The sequence below is a fragment of the Drosophila erecta genome, unplaced genomic scaffold (assembly GCF_003286155.1).
Source record: "Drosophila erecta strain 14021-0224.00,06,07 unplaced genomic scaffold, DereRS2 tig00000126-arrow-pilon, whole genome shotgun sequence".
Classification (NCBI taxonomy): Eukaryota; Metazoa; Arthropoda; class Insecta; order Diptera; family Drosophilidae; genus Drosophila; species Drosophila erecta.
Genome location: NW_020825209.1, coordinates 10,241,562 through 10,259,783, shown reverse-complemented (window position 1 = coordinate 10,259,783; position 18,222 = coordinate 10,241,562). Strand labels below are relative to the sequence as shown.

Below are 18,222 nucleotides of genomic sequence, written 5' to 3'. Positions count from 1 at the left end.
CCATCTCTGTCAGCGAGTGCGGCCCCAGTTAAATGCGAAAAGTATTTTAATGCCGAGGCATTTAATTAAAATATGCTCGTGGATCTCTAATAGCCTGACAGCCTTGGCCCAAAATCATCATCATCATCATCATCATCATCCGGCTCGACTGTCGTTCTGATCCATGAATCCTTGGCCGAATCCGTTGTTCATTCAATTCCAGTTGCCAGCTTTAAATTCGCTTTTACTTGTCCCCGCTTTTCGTGCACAGCGACAAACTATGATTAAATATCTGGGACTCAGTTGAAGATGTTTCATATTAGTTGATCTATATAAATTTGCAAAAATATTGAGGGCAATTTATAATTGATTGAGAACAAAATTGAAATCAGTTGATCAGTAGGTTCTATATTACACATTTATTAATTTAAGTTAAAGTTTATTTAATTTAGGTTCCAGTTTACATCATTGTGCTTTCCCAATAGCAGTAGCTAACAAAATATAATATATAATATTCACGGAATAATTTTTCTCTCTGCACCGACAGTGCTTATCTCATTCCATAATGTTTCCAATTCATTGCCTTTCCAAATTTTGATTCATAGCAACAACAGCAACAACTGCAAGAGCAACACGAATACAGGACTTTGAAAATTTTCATTAAATTTTTAACCTAAGCTGGCCATAACAGGCGGCAAGGCAAAACAAACCACAAATTGCTAGCAGCCGACAGCAAATAGCGACTACTGCTACAAATTGTTATACAAAATGGCCAATTAAACTGCCAATCGCCGCCAAACGCCGCGGGTATGAAAAATTCGAGCGGAATGTAGATGTTTCACTCCCCCCCCCCCCCTGAAAAAGAGCGACATTCGGCGACCAACCAAAAGCCAAATTCTAATTTCAATTGCATTTAATGCACAGGCAACGCAGGGCAAACACTCCTGGCAAACAAACAAAGTAGCGGGCTGCCAAACAGAAATAGAAACAAAGCGAAGAGCGGAAAGCAAAAAGGAGATGGGGGAACGGCAAATAGCAAATAAATAAACAAACAGTGTGGCAAGAGCCTAATGCAAAATTTAAAACAATCAAATGACGAAAATTGTCTCTCGGTTGTTATTGTTTAAATTTCGGTTTCAGTTTCCCTCCTCTTGTTGCTGCAAATGCCAACTAAAGTGTCCACAAGTCACAAGCCTGTCAGCCCCACACACACACATACACACACACACACACACGCACACACACATACACACGCATGCATAAGTGCCGTGCTCGCAATTTGACATTGCGTATACGCCGCGTCGGCTGGTTAAATATAAAAACGGATTTCCATGGAAAGTGGGTAAGAATCCTAATAAGTCTGGCGCGTAATTAGACATTTGATGGTCAGAAAGGCAACCCCCAAATGCCTTACCCATTTACCCATTTAAATGGGTAATTTTTAATTGTTGTGCATGTTTTTTTGGGTATATATGTATGTACCGGTTATTTTTGGAGCGCCTTTCAACCCCTAAAAGAGCTGCTGACGTTATTCCCATTAATTATGTGCTATTTTCGTTTAATATTCCGCTTTAAATAGTTGCCACAACCTGGAGGGCTGTGCCGAAAATGAGGTCAATATCTATTGATTTTGAGTCTTGGATTCGTGTTGCCCAAAAAGAAAGCAGTTGCGTTGTGAATTATTTATGAGCTCGCAATCCGGCGCAACAATAGATACTTCATTACCCACTTAATACCTGCCTGGCAGCCAAACTCATACTCCGTCTGAGTATGAGCACAACTCAGAACTCCAGACAAAGGACGAACTAATTTTTGCACCCCCACTTACGGGGCGTGGAGCGTAAACTAAACATGGAAGTTCGTTTTCAAATTTGTAGTGGTGGGGATAACTCACCCCTGCCCCTTTTCGCAGAGACTTTGTTTTTGAGATGTGTGTGAACATTTCACTTGGCGCACAGCTGAGTCAACGCTGCGTGTGTGTGGGTGTGGGTGTCCACTTGGCACCAGGGAAAATATCCCTTAACCACCCACTTGCAGCCCATTTGATGGTGGCATTGTATTTTGATTGTAGCCAGCGTTTGTTATTTCAGCCCTGCTCGCTCTATTCTTATTTCACAGTTGCATATTTTATTAACTTTTCTTCGCGTGCAGCGGCAAAATAGAAGTATATCTCTTGCTGTGTTTTTTATTTAAACGCAAAAAGTGTTTTAATTCCATTTTAATTTCCATATTTCTATGCGCCGCGCTAAAAAAATATTATCATTGTTGATTTGCTGCTTTTGCTCCCCCCTTTGCACGAAATGAAAAATATCTCTAAATTGCGTTTGCGACTGAAAATTAAATGCTGCTTGAAAGCGCCTTTCCCTTGAAAAAGAAAAAAAACATGAAAATATAGCAAGCAAACATGGGCCAAGGACCCCTCAACTCACCTGAGCCGCGGGCAGAATTTTGTTTTTTTTTTTTTTTTTTGGGGGGGGGGGGTGCTATCCAAACAGGACGCCCTGCAGCTGTTTATTTGTCAGAGTCTAAATGATTTTTAATAGCGCAATTGAAAGAGTCGCCAAGTCGACTCAACTCAAGTCACTGCCCGCGGCTCAGCTGCAGGTGAAGGGGGAGCATTGGGGATCGCAGGCTGGGGGTTGGGTCGATTTTTGGCCACGGGGGCGACGTCTTCGCATACCCCGTACTCATGCGAGAGGTGGGTGTGCAGGTACTACGTCTAACACAATGAAAACTGCAAAAGTATTTGGACGCTTTTTACTAAAATCTGAATATATCTTTAGAGTCAACACTACTTAAAATAAAAAATGTATGTTTACTTTACTGTAAAATCAAACGAAATCAAACGAAAAAATTCCCGTCATGCCAAAAAACAAACAAATATTTGTAATCGACATTTCCGTTTGTTAGTGATTGGTTTAAGAGATTTCCATTAAGCCGAATAGCTTGCTGTACACCATAGAACTTTTAAACAACATTTAAACTATCCGAACATAACAAAACGCATATAGTAAGAGGTTGTTTTTTGGAAGCGCAGATCATGGAGTAGACTGGATATTTTGACACAATTCCTAGTGGCTTATAAAGCTTAGAGAACTCAATCCATTGAGCAACTAAGCACCTGGGCAATAGCAATTTCTGGTCAGCAGCTCGAGATGCAAGAAGTCAGGTATCTTGAGGTCGGAACTCTGAGTACCTTTGTGTTCACTTGTTCTGCCTGGCGTTGTTGTTGTGCAGCACTCGTCCTGTGTTGTTTGCCCTTGAATATGAAATGGAAAACTCAATGGCGCAGGCAAACAAGCTGGCAAACAAACAGACGAACAGCAGCCCGCTGGGGGCAACACTGGCAGGAGGAGAGGAGGAGAGGAGGTTGAGAAGGAGGAGCAGGAGGAGGAACAGGATCAGGATGTGCCCAACAAGGATGCGAAGGAGCAGGGCAGAGCAGCAGACAGGACACACCTCAGGGTTGTCAGGTAGCCGTCGTTGTCGTCGCCAATTCAGCCGCTCGTTCAGCCGGTCGTCGTTGTCGTCGTTGTCGTCGTTGTTGTCTCATTGTTTTTAGCCCTGAATGACTGACTCCTTCAAGGCGATGGAATGATGTCCCGGCGCGCTGGCCCAGTCAAGCGGAGGAGCAAGTAGCTGTCATGAGCTCGAAATGCTTGGGGGCCCAGGATTCATTACATCCCAAGCCAACCCGACGAGCAGTGTCGATACCATGACATGGAGAACAAATAATCGAAGGCGACATCTTCACGCTCCTAGTTATTGGAGTGGACCACACGATGATGTGGTTCCCCAGCTGAAACTGGCACCGGAAAAATAATAGATTTGTGGAAAGGCAACTTGGTTCCTATTGAAATGATTTTATCACGTGGCGAGCGCTTTAGAAATCATATATTTGTTTTTGAATAAATATGTATCCTTAATGCGTAGGGGATTTAGTGAAAATCATCGACACATCGACTTTAGCGCATTTTAGCACTTGTCTTATCAATTTACATTCCCCCGATTTTCCCCCACCCCCAAGCACTTAGTCATCGCTTTCCCCTCGATTGCACACCCTAATATACACACACAACGCACACACACCATTTTCCATCCGCACTTTTCCGCGGGCACTTTTCCGCACTCTAATGAGCTTTGATGAGCGATAGGGTGTGTGTGATTACGAGACTCCCTTTTTTCCCCTGCCCCAAAGCCCTAGGCCCCAAAAACCAGATGAATGATGAATTTCAATTGATTGTGCCTGCATTTGGGCAGAGCATGAAAATTAAATCTACGTAAACAGCGGAGATACGAGGAATAATAGCAAAATGCTAAATTTCGCATTCGGGATTAAGACGCATGGCGACAATCAGTGGAATGGAAAAAAATATAAATACAAGTATACATGACTAGACAAAGGAAAGGGGCCTCCACGGAAAGCAGCTGGCTTGATTGATTGATGGATGATTGGCAAGCTTGATTGATGCTCTCTGCTACCCGCGCTGCTGCCCAATTTGATTGACAAGTCGCGTGGGATTCGTGGAATGGGTTCGCCTCCAAGACGAGGTCCAAGTTGAATGGAATGGAGAAGTCCTAGCAATCTTAAGTCTAGACTCATAAGCCAGCTGACTGAGCCCAAGGTGAATGAGTTGCTCGATTGGGAAAGCGGGAAAAGCGGGGAAAGCTGAGAAAGCAGGGTGGCAAATCGATTGTTTGAACACCGCCAAGTGCGGTGCTGCAAAGGTCCACAAACAAGTCTTTGACTTTCTTGGCCAACACGACAGCAAATAGACTGGGCCAAAATGCCAAGCAAACAGTTAACAGCCGTGAGACGCGAGGCTCCGAGTTAAGCGGGCAAAGTGACATCCGATATCGGTTCTCAGTAAAAGGTTAACATCCTGGTTTAACCCACAGCCACATGATAATGAAGCCATGTTTGGCAGTGCAGTGGATAGTTAATGACTTTGGGGCAAACTGAGCACACAGCCAATTTGTTGCCAAACATGTGAATGGTCATATTATAAATATTAGATATTCATAGTAAAACTACAGCACTTATAAAATGGTTTACTCCTTATCAATTGGCCATGTGGCGCTTGGTTGAGGGATATGTGAGCCGCAGAAACCTCTGCAGCCTCTACAGAAATGGAAAACTCTGGGAAAATCCGGCAAATAATCGTATTATGCGACAGGCCACACTCGCAGATAAACTGGCTGTGCTGTCGGTTTGTTTGTGGCAAAGACAAACACAATCTTGCATCCAAATAAAAATTTAAGGGGGGCGCGCACAGAAGAATAAAAATAGGATAAAAAATAATAAGTCGACTGTTAAATACCCTCTACACGGCTGAAGGGAGTGCGATGATAATTGGTGTTTCGCTGGATATTGAACGAAAAGATATGTTATACATTTTAGAGATTGAACGAAAAAATATGTTATAAATTTAAGTGATCCAGATCAAGATATATGTGCTTTATAGGGTCAGCATCCTTCTACTTAGTATGGGATTTTCCTCTACGAGTAACGGGCTTAAAAAAAGGAGGGAAGATAAATAATAAAAGCGGGGAAAGGCAGCTGGGCAAACAATAATGGAAAACGATGCCCCAAACGCGAAGGAAAATCGCTAAGGGCCTGTGGCAATTACCACATGCAGGCCCTTCTCTCAGCCGCTTTCCCCTCTTTGCCCTTCCTCCCATTACTTTTTCTCTGGGCCTTTCGCCGGCACTTTCTCCCCCGCGCTTAATGGCTAGCAAAGTGTTAAAAATGCTTTAAATCGAATGGGAGCAAAGAGGGTTGCAGGGAAAAGGCCATACTAACAAAGCCAATCTCGTTTCGCGAATGTTTTGGCCCAAAATCAAAACCGATGACAACTCGTAAAGGACATTCCGCTGCAGTATCAGTATGTGTGTGTGTGAGTTTTTTTTTTTTTTTTTAATTCGCCAACAGCTTTTTAGATGCTATAGTAAGATCTCAAATTCGATAGTGGCTGAACAAGGAGTTCTCCAGGAGACTGGAAGACCCCTGCGATCGTCTGTGGGCACACATCCTTCCTCAGTTGCGAGTGTGCGAGTATTGGTGCGTACTCGCAGATTGGAACACTTGTTAAGTCATACGCTCGATTCGGTCGTAACAAGCCACAGAAAGAGGGGAAAAAACGAGAAGATGGAAGAGGGGGAGGCCCACTCAGCCACCCAATCTTCTTATGGGTTCTCAGGTTTTCAAGACCTCAGGACCTCGTCCTTTGCCTCGCCCCATTGCGTTTAAAGTGTTAATTTGAGATCCCATCCCTGTGGCATAACCAGCACACACACACACATACGCATCCTGGAGGGGCGATATGTGCCTCCATTGTGAGGATGGAAAAGGAGGCAGAGAAGAAAGCCATACAAAGAAAGGAAACGTGGAAACGAGTTGAGTCTACTGGAGCCCAGAGTTGATTCCTTTGGCTCAAATGCTGTCAACGCTTCGCTTGCCAGGACACTCACACCCCGAAATCCCACTACTTCCCGCATGCTTTTTGTTCGGACGGGTTCTTCGAGTGCTCCATCACTTCCATCTACCATTCCATAGCATGCCACCGTCCTCATCTCGGGTGTCTATCTTATTCTGTGAAGTTTGAAGTAGTTTAAAAGCTTCAAGTTTTCAACGACATGATTTGACCACGTCAGAATCGATGGAATGGGCTGTTTTGAGGGTCCTGTTGGCCTTTGGGCGATGGAGAGCTGTTGCCTGTAATTAGGTAATATAATGTATTGAAGTTATTGTGATGACCAATTGGTTTAAGTGCGGTGCATGGCCAGTCGAGTGTGAGAACCGATTGTTGTTGCTTCTGATGGCTAAGGGCATGTGTGCTGCAGTTTACTGTAGTGCTCCTGCCACTGATATGTAATCGATATTGGGCTGTGCTTCGATTAAATATAAATGGGCATGTGTATTGCTGGGCAAGACACGAGGGTCTTCATTTAATTATGTTTTCAAATTGCAGTTTTGAGGTGCCCAAGAGTACGCAGCAAATCGGGTTCCATGCAGGAGCTTAATGGATTCCTCTGAACAGACGTCTATTTGATTTTCAGCGCATAATTTGTGGCACCTACTGAAATGATTTCAGATTACAGAAGATTATGATAGATTAGCGGCACCATCTACGAGTCTTTTATATTGTAATGTATTTGAATCTGTATATAGTTTAAAGAATACATGTTAGAGCACCATTTTTGGCCATTGAATGTACACTTAACTCATATTTAAGGGAAATACCAAGCCCATTGTATGGGAATGTATTGCCCTAAATGACAGACCAAGCCGTAATGAGCCCCTGCGCAAATCCCGTCAGGCTTTTCTCGTCAGATTCAAAGATTTTCAAGGCGGATCCGTGAGTTTTTCAGTGACATTGCAGTACCTGAAAATCAGCACCTGGCTGATTTTCTCCCTTTAAACTGTCGACAGGTGTATTGTCGCAGTTTCATGACAAACGTTTGTCAACATTCTTTAAATTGAATTTCAATGGATTTTCCTTTCGCTTGTCAACGCACGCAAACAATGGCACACACACACACATTCTGGGTGGGTAGGTGGAGAGCGTGTGTGTGTGTGTGGGTGTGGGTGCTGAAAAGGTCACGGGTTAGAAGGGTTAGCCAGCTGCCTCCCACAAATACGTCTGATCCTGCTCCATCCCCTCCCCAACAGGCCCATTCCTTTAGCTGACATCCGAGCCCGCAAACAAAAAGATCTCACGCAACGACCCCTCTTTCATCTGGAGCGCACCTGATGTTTCAGTGCACTTGGGAAAACAGGGGAAACTTCGAAAATGCTAAGAAATACTTCTATAATACTTCTATACTTTTATGGAAAGTCTAAAGTACATATATTAGTTTTTCATAGTCCAATATTATACAATTTTGTTCTTCAAACTCATGGGAATCTATTAGCTTACTGTGAAACTAGATTCATTCGTATTTAACGAAATATATTATAATGTGAAAGTATAACATAAAATGAAGAAAGTAAGCTAAAACTAAGGTTGTAATACCAATACCAATCGCACTTAAGCGAGTTCATGGCTTCAAACGTTAGTGCTTTGTTCGCTTTACTCCAGAAACAGTTTGTATTTTTCGCAGTGTGTCCGCATAATTCGACGTTTGAATTTGTTTCGGTCAGTGGTCGGGAGTGGTTCTTGTAGTATTTTTGTTGCTGGCCCGCGATATTGTTTTGTATAACGGAATACACTTTGAAGTGCATTAGCGCGTAATTGATTGAATTGAAGTTCCAGTTTCAGCGGCTAACACGCACACAGCGGCTAACACATACACATACACATGCGCTCTCGCACACACACACACACACGCACACATAGTCAGGGGACGGCCATTTTCGTTTATGGCACTCTTTGTATGTGCGTCGCATAGTAAAACAGCTTGGTTGGCGACCAAAAAGCGAAACAGGCATGGAATTTAAATTATGTGAACAAGCTGGAGGAAAAAAACAAGTAGGGGGTTAAAGCAGTTGGCTAACATCGGTAACAAAGCGTTAACATTAAACGCCATTTGATGTTTTCGTATTCGCTTCTTGCACAACTTGGTGAAAATGGCGAAAATGTCAAACGAAATTGTGTAGACATACTTGCCACGCCCCCTTGATTCATGTGATTTCTCGGCGACCATCGCACCACAATGCAATCATCTTGCGTCATGCGAAAGTTTAATAGACCTTCAAAGAGAAATTTAAAATATTTCCAAGAGCCAGCCGGAAATTCAAGTGAAAAGAATATTGATAAGCCTAGTTAAAATTTTAATTCAATCAAGAATCCAGCTACAGAGCGCTATTTTGCTACAAATGCTTTCGGCGAAACTCCAAGTCCATTGAAATTTAAAGCTTTTCACAGGTGGAAAATAACGAAAGTTTAAAAATCTATTTTCCCACAACTTGAAGCCTTAAACCATTCGGTTTTTGATTGGACATCGGGCTGTTTTCCATTTTCAACAAGCTAATTCTAAAGTTTAACCAGTTGTTCTTTTTGAACGTAACTGAAATAAAAACAATTTCAATTTACTTTCGCAATTACTCAAAAAAAGAATTCTTAAATAAAAGCCCTTGGCTGCAATTCAGGCCTTTGTAAACAAGCCCTCGGGCAACTTTTCTTCTCAAGTTTTTGGATTTAGCAGAGCAATTTCTCGAATTCAGCGCATTTTTCGCATATCGAATTCCCACTGATTTGCCAGAAATGCCAGCAAATCGCCACAAATGTTGCCACATGTCTAGGCACATACTCACATGTATAGCTTAAGTAATTAAATGGTGGGGCGATTTGATCCAGTATCTCCTATTCTGCATTCGCATTTGGTAATCCATAGAATGCGTAGACCCAAAAGCAAAAGTCAGCTGTCACGCATAAATAGTTTAAAATACGAAAATAAGAAAATTGCACAAAAATGCCAAGCGAAGGAGGCGAAATGAACTGCAACAGTTTTCACAGCAAATAAATAAATAAACAAACTTCATAACAATTTCCACTTGGGCTGAGATTGAAAATCGATCGATGCGGTTGATTGAGTGGTCGACTGAGTGGAGGGGGCAGGTGTTTCTCCTGTCTGTCATCAAATCTGAATATTTTACTAGTTCATCATTTCCACTTTTGTGGGGAAAAATGGTGGAAGGCCAACAAAAAACACAAAAACACACACACAGGCTGGGCAAAACCTAAATATAAATAATTAAGGTAATTCCTCTGCCTGGATGTGCGAGTTTGTCTACGGACGAAAGACTCTTAAAATGTCATCAGAAAGGTGAAATCCGCAGCACTTGCAAGCATATCCAGTGTCGCAATGGAAAAACCCAAGTAAACTCAATTAAAAACCCATTGATAGCGAGGAGGAGCAGCCAATGCCTGCGTTTCTATAGTACGTAATATATTATGTGAGTGCATATAAGACGGCAGCCCATTGAGGGCGATCCAACCAACCGACCATATGCTCCATGGTATTATATATAACTGAGCAGATTGACGAAGCTTCATCCATATGGTGGCCCTGGAGTCCTCGGGGGTAGAGGGCCAGGCGGGGGAGCTACTGTGGGAGGATTTGCGAATGCAAAGTTGATAATAATTAGATTGATTACAATGGGATGGGTTCGGATAGGGATAGGGATAGGGATAGGAATGGGGATTGGGGTAGGGATGGTGTGGCATGGTGCGGCATAGAATGGTGTCTATCTATCCATTTGCTGGGCAGCAAAGAGGATTATTCGGTATACACTCGACCGACTGAAGAAGGAACCAACTAAGCTGCACTTGGGATTACGCCCAAATGCACCATATTTACTTCAGCTTACATTTCAGACATGGCAAAAAGTTCAGTTCCCCTGCGAAAAGTTTGGTGTCGGAAATTGTGTTAATAATTTATATGCAGCTTTTGTTTTTGCAAATATTTTATTTAAGTGCAGGGTGGGAAACAAATTTATCCATAAGCCAGATTGGTTAGTGGATTGCTTAATTCAAGCAAAGCAAATTGCTTTTTCCAGGAATGTAAGTAAGTTAACAATTAGATTATTAAAATTGGCTCACTTGTATAAATATATTATGAGGAAATGGACATCATTTTATTTTTTCTTGAACAAGAAATTATGAGATAGCCCTTTGTAAATATTGATAATTTGCAATAAGACGTTTTCCTGTTTTTCCGCCCAAAAATAATATGTTTTTTGAAATAGCATTGAAATAATAATAATAATTCAATTTTCAGTCTATAAATTTTTTCATTTTTTTTTGGTAAAATTTGATGATAAATTTATCTTATAAAAAATGTAAAAAATAATTATTTTAGCTATATGACCACTTTTAGTCAAGTTGTAAAGAAAAAGGCCTTGGTAAATGTCGAATTTTTGGCCGAAATCGTTTTCTGATTTTTGGCCAATCAAAATTGAAAGTTTAAATTTTTTAATCATTAGTTTCATTATCAATGGTTCATTGTTTGATATATGTTTAACTTAGTTTTTTGCAGTTTTACATATTTTTAAGAATTTAAAGTTTAGAAAGGTCTTAGCGTTTTAAAGTGTACTTAAAGTGCATTTGAACCAGGATAACCAGCGCCAACTCCTGATGGCCCGACCCGAATGACCTCCGGCTGAAATGCAATGGCATTCGAGGGGCACGATGACAGCGGAGGATGTCAGGGACTCAGATGCAGGCGCCGTGGCAAGTGATGCGTGTGGTAAATGCTCCAGGACACCCCTGCACATCCTGCATGCATCCTGGCCACTTTTCCAGCACTGTTCGTTTATTTTGTTCTTTTTTTTGCCGTTGCAACGGCATCGGGCCTCAGACGGACACGCCATCGCTCGTTACAAATCATTTTAATGCGGTTACACGACGCCACTGAAAATGCCTCACCTCCGCAGTCCACCGACCGACCATCCTTGGTCCTTGCTGGCGGCAGGACCTCTGCAGCCACCGCACAACCGCCCACAACCGCATCATGTAAATAAAAATTATGAAAAGTTGTCGCGGCAGCGCGTGGCAAAATTCCACATAAGTATGCATTTAAAAATAATTTATGGCAAACGAGAAGGAATGAATCAGCGGAGGATTGCGATGCCGGGCGGCTGGCGGTTGGATCGACGGAGTTTCCTTTAAATGGACACAGTCGGCAGGACAAAGTGCGCTTAATGAGGCTCAACGCAAAAACATGCCGCAATATGCTGAGCGAAAAGGACGTGATGTAAAACACACACACACACACACACACACACAATGCAAAAGGCAGGAGCAAAGTAGCAGAAGCCTTAGCATTTTCCAGCTGGTGTCCGCTTATTTTCCCTTCATAATTCCAGTGAAGAATTTTCCTACCAGCAGCAGCACTTAAAGCCCAAAGCAGCAGCCTGTCAACCGGTGTGTGCGAAACGCCATGGGCTTTCTGGGTTTCTGCGGTCCATCAGGATCAACGTTTTGGGATTAATTAATGATGCCAAACGTCCTGCAGTCCTGTTGTCCACCATCCGCCAGCCGCCATCCTCTGGCCCTCTGCTCCATTTGTCCGTTGTCCGCTCAAGCTGGTCCGTATGAAAAATGCGCATAAAATATGAGCGTTAAATATTTATAAAATCCCACTACACATGCGTGTCCAGCAACGTTAACTGTCATTGCAGTTTTGCGGCTTTTTAAAAAAATATGACCACCAACGCTCTTTAAGCGGCTCTCCTGTTACAGCAAAGTAGGTGGTGGGGCGGAAATCCTTCCTACTGCAAACTGAATATGGCATACGGAACACCGAGTACACCGAGTCCTGTTTGTCCTGGCAACGTCCGTGGCCTAGACCCGCCAGCGTAGAAATTACATTACATTTTACAAGCGACAAGGGAAAGGGCCGTTGTGCCCGGAACACCGAGGCCATCCCCATTCTGGCCAATAACAAACAACTGGGGGCGTTCAGTTTCGCTTCAGCCAGCTCGCCGCCTGGCAGCATAAAAATTTAAAATATTAACATAAATTTTTACAATGAGGCAACAATTTGCAGTCGGGACGAGCGAGCGGTGGACAGTGGGCGTGGCTGTTGGATGGGCTGGTGTTAAATATTTTGTAATAAGCACAGTAAACCAAAGGCAAAAACAAGCTCGAAATTTATTCACCAAGGCAAGGATATACTGGCCCGGCTTGGCTAGCGGCCTATGATAGTGTGTGTGTGTGTGAGTGTGTGTGTGAGTGTGTGTATGAGTGTGCGGTTCTGGGTACGTCAGACTGCCTGATAATGGTTCAATTATTTTTCCGCCCTATTTAACTGCAAGTAAAACGGTCTGCCCCTTCTACTTCCCCTCCCCCTCCCCCTGCCCCTGCCCCTGCCCACGCCTCTTTTCCACCTCCTCGGACGACCGATTTTCCACAATGGGCAGCCAACCTCAACGCTCCCGGATATGTTGGACAATTTTCCGGCCATAGACGAGAGCGAATCGACGTGCTGCACATACCCACACACACACATTTAGCATTTGCCACCTCCGATTCTCGGACCCTCGGAACCGCAAAAATTTGTCACACGTCATATATGCCCGGCCACGCCCCCTGCCTTCACGGGACAACGCCCCACCGCCGCACCGCCCACAATCGCCGGCGATGTGGAACAAAGCGCTTTATATGCGCCATTGTCAGCCCGTTAAATGCGACTGCTGAATTGGTTTGCCACTGCTCGTTCAAAGGACATGCCATCCGTCGTCGCTCCCGAAAGAGGACTTAGGTGAGACCAGAGGAAGTCCATCATAACTGACCTTTCAAACAAAAATCACCTGGGTATTTATGCAATGCTTGCGGTGGAACATCGATGATGTGCTGGATTTGGCCATCGGATTATTTCAATTTATTAATGGCTTGAATGCCTGAATACCAAAGACGTATTCTTTGCTTCACGACATTTAATTTGCATGTTGAAAAGCCTTAACTACTAATACTACGATTACAAACTTCGATACCATCAGCAGTTCTATATATCGAAATTATCGATAGCGCAATGAGCTTGACAACCCGAACTAATTACCAAATTATTCATGATTTTGATGGGCAATCGAAGGCTTCCAGGACACACTCACTCCCAAACAAATGATTTTGAAACGCCTAGGCATTTAACATTAATTAACATTAATATAGCCATCCTGTCATGCTGTGTGAGCAGTGCCACTTGAGTCCTGGCAACCGAGGCTGGAGGCCTTCGAGGCCGCCTCCTTGATAACTCAGTTAAACAGCTTATGGGCCAATTTAAGGGCCGCAAAGTGTCGAAACGAAAGGACTCCGCAGGACTCCACAGTCCTGCCCCCGCAGGATTCGCTGTCGTTTCCTGTGTGCACTTTTGAAATTCTTTGCGGATACAGAAATTTAATTTCCTTTGTAGCATTTTTATTGCTATTTATTATTATGATTATTATGTAGCACTATGGACATTTTGTCCGGACCGTGTTTGCCGAACTCGACTCGACTCCACTTCGACCAGGCCCGGCCGTTATGATGGTCATAAATTTGTTTGCTCGCCCAGCTCATTGTGCTGCGATGCCGATGGTGGATTCGATGGCGATGGTGGATGTGGATGTGGACGGATAGTCGATGGCGATGGCGATGGGGAGACGGGTTCGATATGCAAACAACAATATTTGCGCAAATTGTTTGGATCCCCGCCTGGGGGGCTGTAAAATTGATGCCCACTGTTGCTTCACCTGATTATGTTGGGCATTGTGTGTCCAACTGCTTGTAAAACTATAAAGTTTCATGATTTATCTCAGTTCGACACAAGAGCCATGAAAAATGTTGAGCCCTGTGAAAGCAGAAGCGGCTTCGCTACCAACAAATTTTGACAAACTTAAAACCCTTCATTACGTTGCATTTATTTAAATACAAGTATATGTAGGTGTCCCAAATTCATGGGCAAACAAGTACCATAATTACACTTTCAGCGCTTGGAACTAATTGCATCCATATTATGATTTAATTCCCCAATAATTTACATTTAATTAACAATTTGCGGATTCATTTGCTGGCCCATTTTCATGTTGGCTTTTGCCAATTGCCCAAATTTGATTTTGCTAAGTACAAAGGTATCATTTTTTCCATTACGCAGACTGTTATTCATGTTGCTTATATGGTAAAAAGAGCTTTGCAACAAATCAACAGCGTAAAGCTAAATAAACATTCAGTTTTCGCAGTGCAACTGAGTTTCGCAGTTCGTGCCGAGGGGAATAACTTGAATTATTCAAGGGATTTTTCGAGTGTGTTTTCCTTGCCGCCGGCTGCCAAGTTGGGTGCGTGATTGCAAATCTTTTTGGTAGCCAAAACCCTTCACTCATCTCGGAGTCGCCGCAGGCACTCCAAATTAAACCACAAAATAATATATTTCGCATATGAATATTCCTGGACGGACATTTTTGGGATCTCGCAGCCTGAGCCGGGTCATAATAATTCCCTTTCTAATTTTATATTTTGTTTTTTTCTTCTTCTTTTCAGGACGCCCAGGGACGGGCTCGAGCCCAAAAATCGGGCATACGGAAAAACGTGAAAACCGCAACAGCTCTGCAGTCGGGTGAGTTTCAGGCCAGCGGGGAGCGGCCTTTTTTTTTGGCTCGATAATGAAGTTGAATGTGTTGACAAGTTTATTTGCTTAATTTTGGTTCGGCACGCCATTTTAGAGATTCCTTTGCCGGCATCGACGGCGATGTCGCTGGCGCTGGCGCTTCGGGCTCCTGGGGCTCCTGGGGCCCGTTTCCCGAAAGAGGCCGCCGGGAGCGGCCTCGGTCCACGTTCTTAGTTACCAGAGTTCCCAGTTAGCAGTTGCCAGTTGCCAGTTACCAGTTACCAGGTCCCAGGTTCTCCGCTCCCCGGGGTGGCGGCATAATACACACTCGACGCGGGGCGTGGCCCGCTGACAAGCGCCCTCCATCACAATGATGAGTCGTTGATAAATACGAAACGAGGTTAGGTACACTTTGCTCGGGGCGTCGTCTGAAAACAAGTTCAATGTGAAATATCCGCAGGCTTGGTCCTTGAACTCGCTCATTTCACTCATTTCACTCATTTCACCCACACGTGAAAGCGCAAAAAGTCATAGGGATCGGCTTACGCAGCCCACCTTCAAAGCATTTGTTTTCGTTGAACTAATTAATGTGCTGATTGCTTGTGTAAAGTGTAGTCGGTTTTAAATTTACCCAATGATGGAAGTAACTGATTTGGCTGTGTGCTAAGCCAGGTTTATGCAACGCAGGAGCCCCACTCACTACCACTACCTTCCGCCACACCCAATCGCCACACCCACTCGGCCGCCCCTTCCCAGAATCTGAAAAACCAACTCATCGCGCCATCTACATCTCAGCCTCAGACCTTCAGCCCTTCAGCCCTGTCGTTGGCTTTGTGTGGCCAATTAGAGCGTTTTGACGCCGCCTCGGGTCACTTTGCGTGCCATTTGCTTATTTTGCTTTATGCATTTCATTTCCCAAATTGCGGTCATAATTTTGTAGCTCACGGCCTGCCCTTTGTGGTGAACGGGTCTGCTGATTCGCTCTTCGCGTTTGTCAATCCAAAGCTACAATGAAGTTTTGACTTGTGCTACCTGACTGTGCGATTTCGTTGACTGAAACTGAATAGCTGCTTATGCAAGCCATTAGTGGCTGTCAGCGAACTTTGGAAATTTGTCAAAATATTTAAGTATGTAAAGAAGTTTATAATTTATAATTTTAAAATAGAGCACTCAGTAGGCTCAGTGCTTTGCCTATTTGAGTTCGTCCCTTTTGCTCCGTTTGTTTGTGAAAGTAATAAAATAATTATTAATTATGAACTGGCATAACTGGCACACACTCACATACATGAAGGCTCTATTTGCGGCGTGTGTAAATATTTAATTTAACCATTGCGAAAACCATTGTGACCGGGCAATGGCCAACGAGCAGGTTCGCTTATCGATTGAAAGAGCTCCTTACCTAGGAGGCCAAAATCAAAATGCCTGTGCGTACGGGCTGGGCATCACGTATACGCCCCGATGTACCGCACTTTTTCTACTGACTAAACGAGTGGTTAGGGGAAAGCCGACGGGCCAATTACTTATGCCAGTGGTAAAGGAATCCAGGGGCGCATTAAGTACATAATGCACTTGGTGCTGCTGTACTTCTGTTCCTGTCACACAAGCTGGCAGGATCATCTGAGGTCCTGGCGAGGGCGGACGTAACTGGCAACTGGCAACTGGCAACTGGCAACTGGCAGCCGCATATATTAGCCAAGTTTCGCCTTGCTCTGGGCCCCATGCTCACGTTTTCCCGCGCAGTTCGTTACACTTTTTCCTGGCATGTACGTACACTTTTTGCTGGCATGTACGAGCAGCTAGAAACTAGGAATCCGAATCCGAATCCGAATCAGTATCAGAATCAGAAATAGGAGCAGTCTGGGCACGAGAGCTCCATTTCCAGCGTGGCCTAGTGGCAGGCACACCCACATCAGCACGCCTCAAAGTTCGCTCAACGGAAACGGAAATAATTTGTCATTTTATTTCTATTTTATGATTATTTATTTTATGCTGGCCCTGGCCATGCTGCCCCACAAGGACATTTGCTACCGCAGGGAGACACTTGCTCACACATACATTAGCATTAGTTTTTGGCCACGCTAACGGACTTCCGTCAACCGTCAACCGTCAAGCGTCGGGCGTTGGGGGCGACTTGCCTTTCAAGTGCCACAAATTGTTGCATGCTTTGCAGGGCCTGTCCGTTCTTGATGTCCTCTTTGCGCCGGTGTCGGCACAGTGGGGCCAATTGGCTGATTTCAGTGCATAAATCGGGTAGTCCGGCGGGCCAAAGAAGTCACTTTTGAATGTCCTTACTTTGAATTTACTGCATGCAAAACCTTTAAAGTTGTATTGAATAACCGAAACATGTTGTTTGTGCATAACACAAATCAATATAGTAAACATTCGTTTTTATCTCCTAACTATAAAATCAATTCAGCAAATTTAATGTACGCGTGAAAGAGCAAATTGAAAAAGCAAAATAAAATCGAGCCTTAGGGCTTAACGTTTAAACTTGTAAATTCACTATGTGTAAACTGTGTACGAGTATACATTTACCATCTTTTCCATTTAGCATTTACATTTCCTTTATTGGTTCGACACACAAATAATATTTGCAAGTAGCTTTTTAAACAATTATTATTTTTTCTCTGTCAGTAAATATCTGGCACACAAAATGAATGCATATCTGTATATATTCTGCATACGAGTATTCTACGTATTCGAGCCATGGAATGTGCAAAAGGGAATGATTGAATCGCTCTTTATCTTTGCTGGCCACATGTGTAAATGTGTTTCAAAAAGGAATTTTTTCTTACATTTTTGTGATATTTTATGTGATTTCATATAAGGAACAATTGAGTTTACACAGTCAGGCGATTGATTAATCGTTCAATTACTTCTGGCTTAACTTCAGCCAATGGGACTATGTGAATTTCGGTCACTGTGCGGAATGCTATATATATGTATATATATCTGGCTTATCTGCAAGTTGCTGAGCCCCAAATCTCCCCACTTTGGGACACTTTTCATAGGCTATCGCTTACTTGCGCATACTTAGTGGGCAGCCGCCAGTCGCCTTGTTGTTCATGTCACATTCCCCCATTTTTTCACGTTTTTTTTTTTTTTTTTTCAATTTTTTATGTAGCTCTGTTTTGACCACATTTTGCTGTCGTCGTCGTCGTCCTTGTTGTTTGTTGGCTTGTTCAACAATCTCGTGCGTAATTTTCACAGCAGTTCGTG

General features: G+C 43.4%; 1 long non-coding RNA gene across 1 annotated transcript in view; it reads left to right on the top strand.

Annotated features, from left to right (window-relative positions):
* The window catches only part of LOC113564511, a 32,621-nt gene extending 17,614 nt beyond the window's left edge, over positions 1 to 15,007 (top strand). The window contains exon 3 of the long non-coding RNA XR_003408056.1: positions 14,937 to 15,007. This is a non-coding gene — a long non-coding RNA (uncharacterized LOC113564511). The remainder of the gene's footprint in view (positions 1 to 14,936) is intronic.
* The last annotated feature ends 3,215 nt before the right edge of the window (positions 15,008 to 18,222 follow it).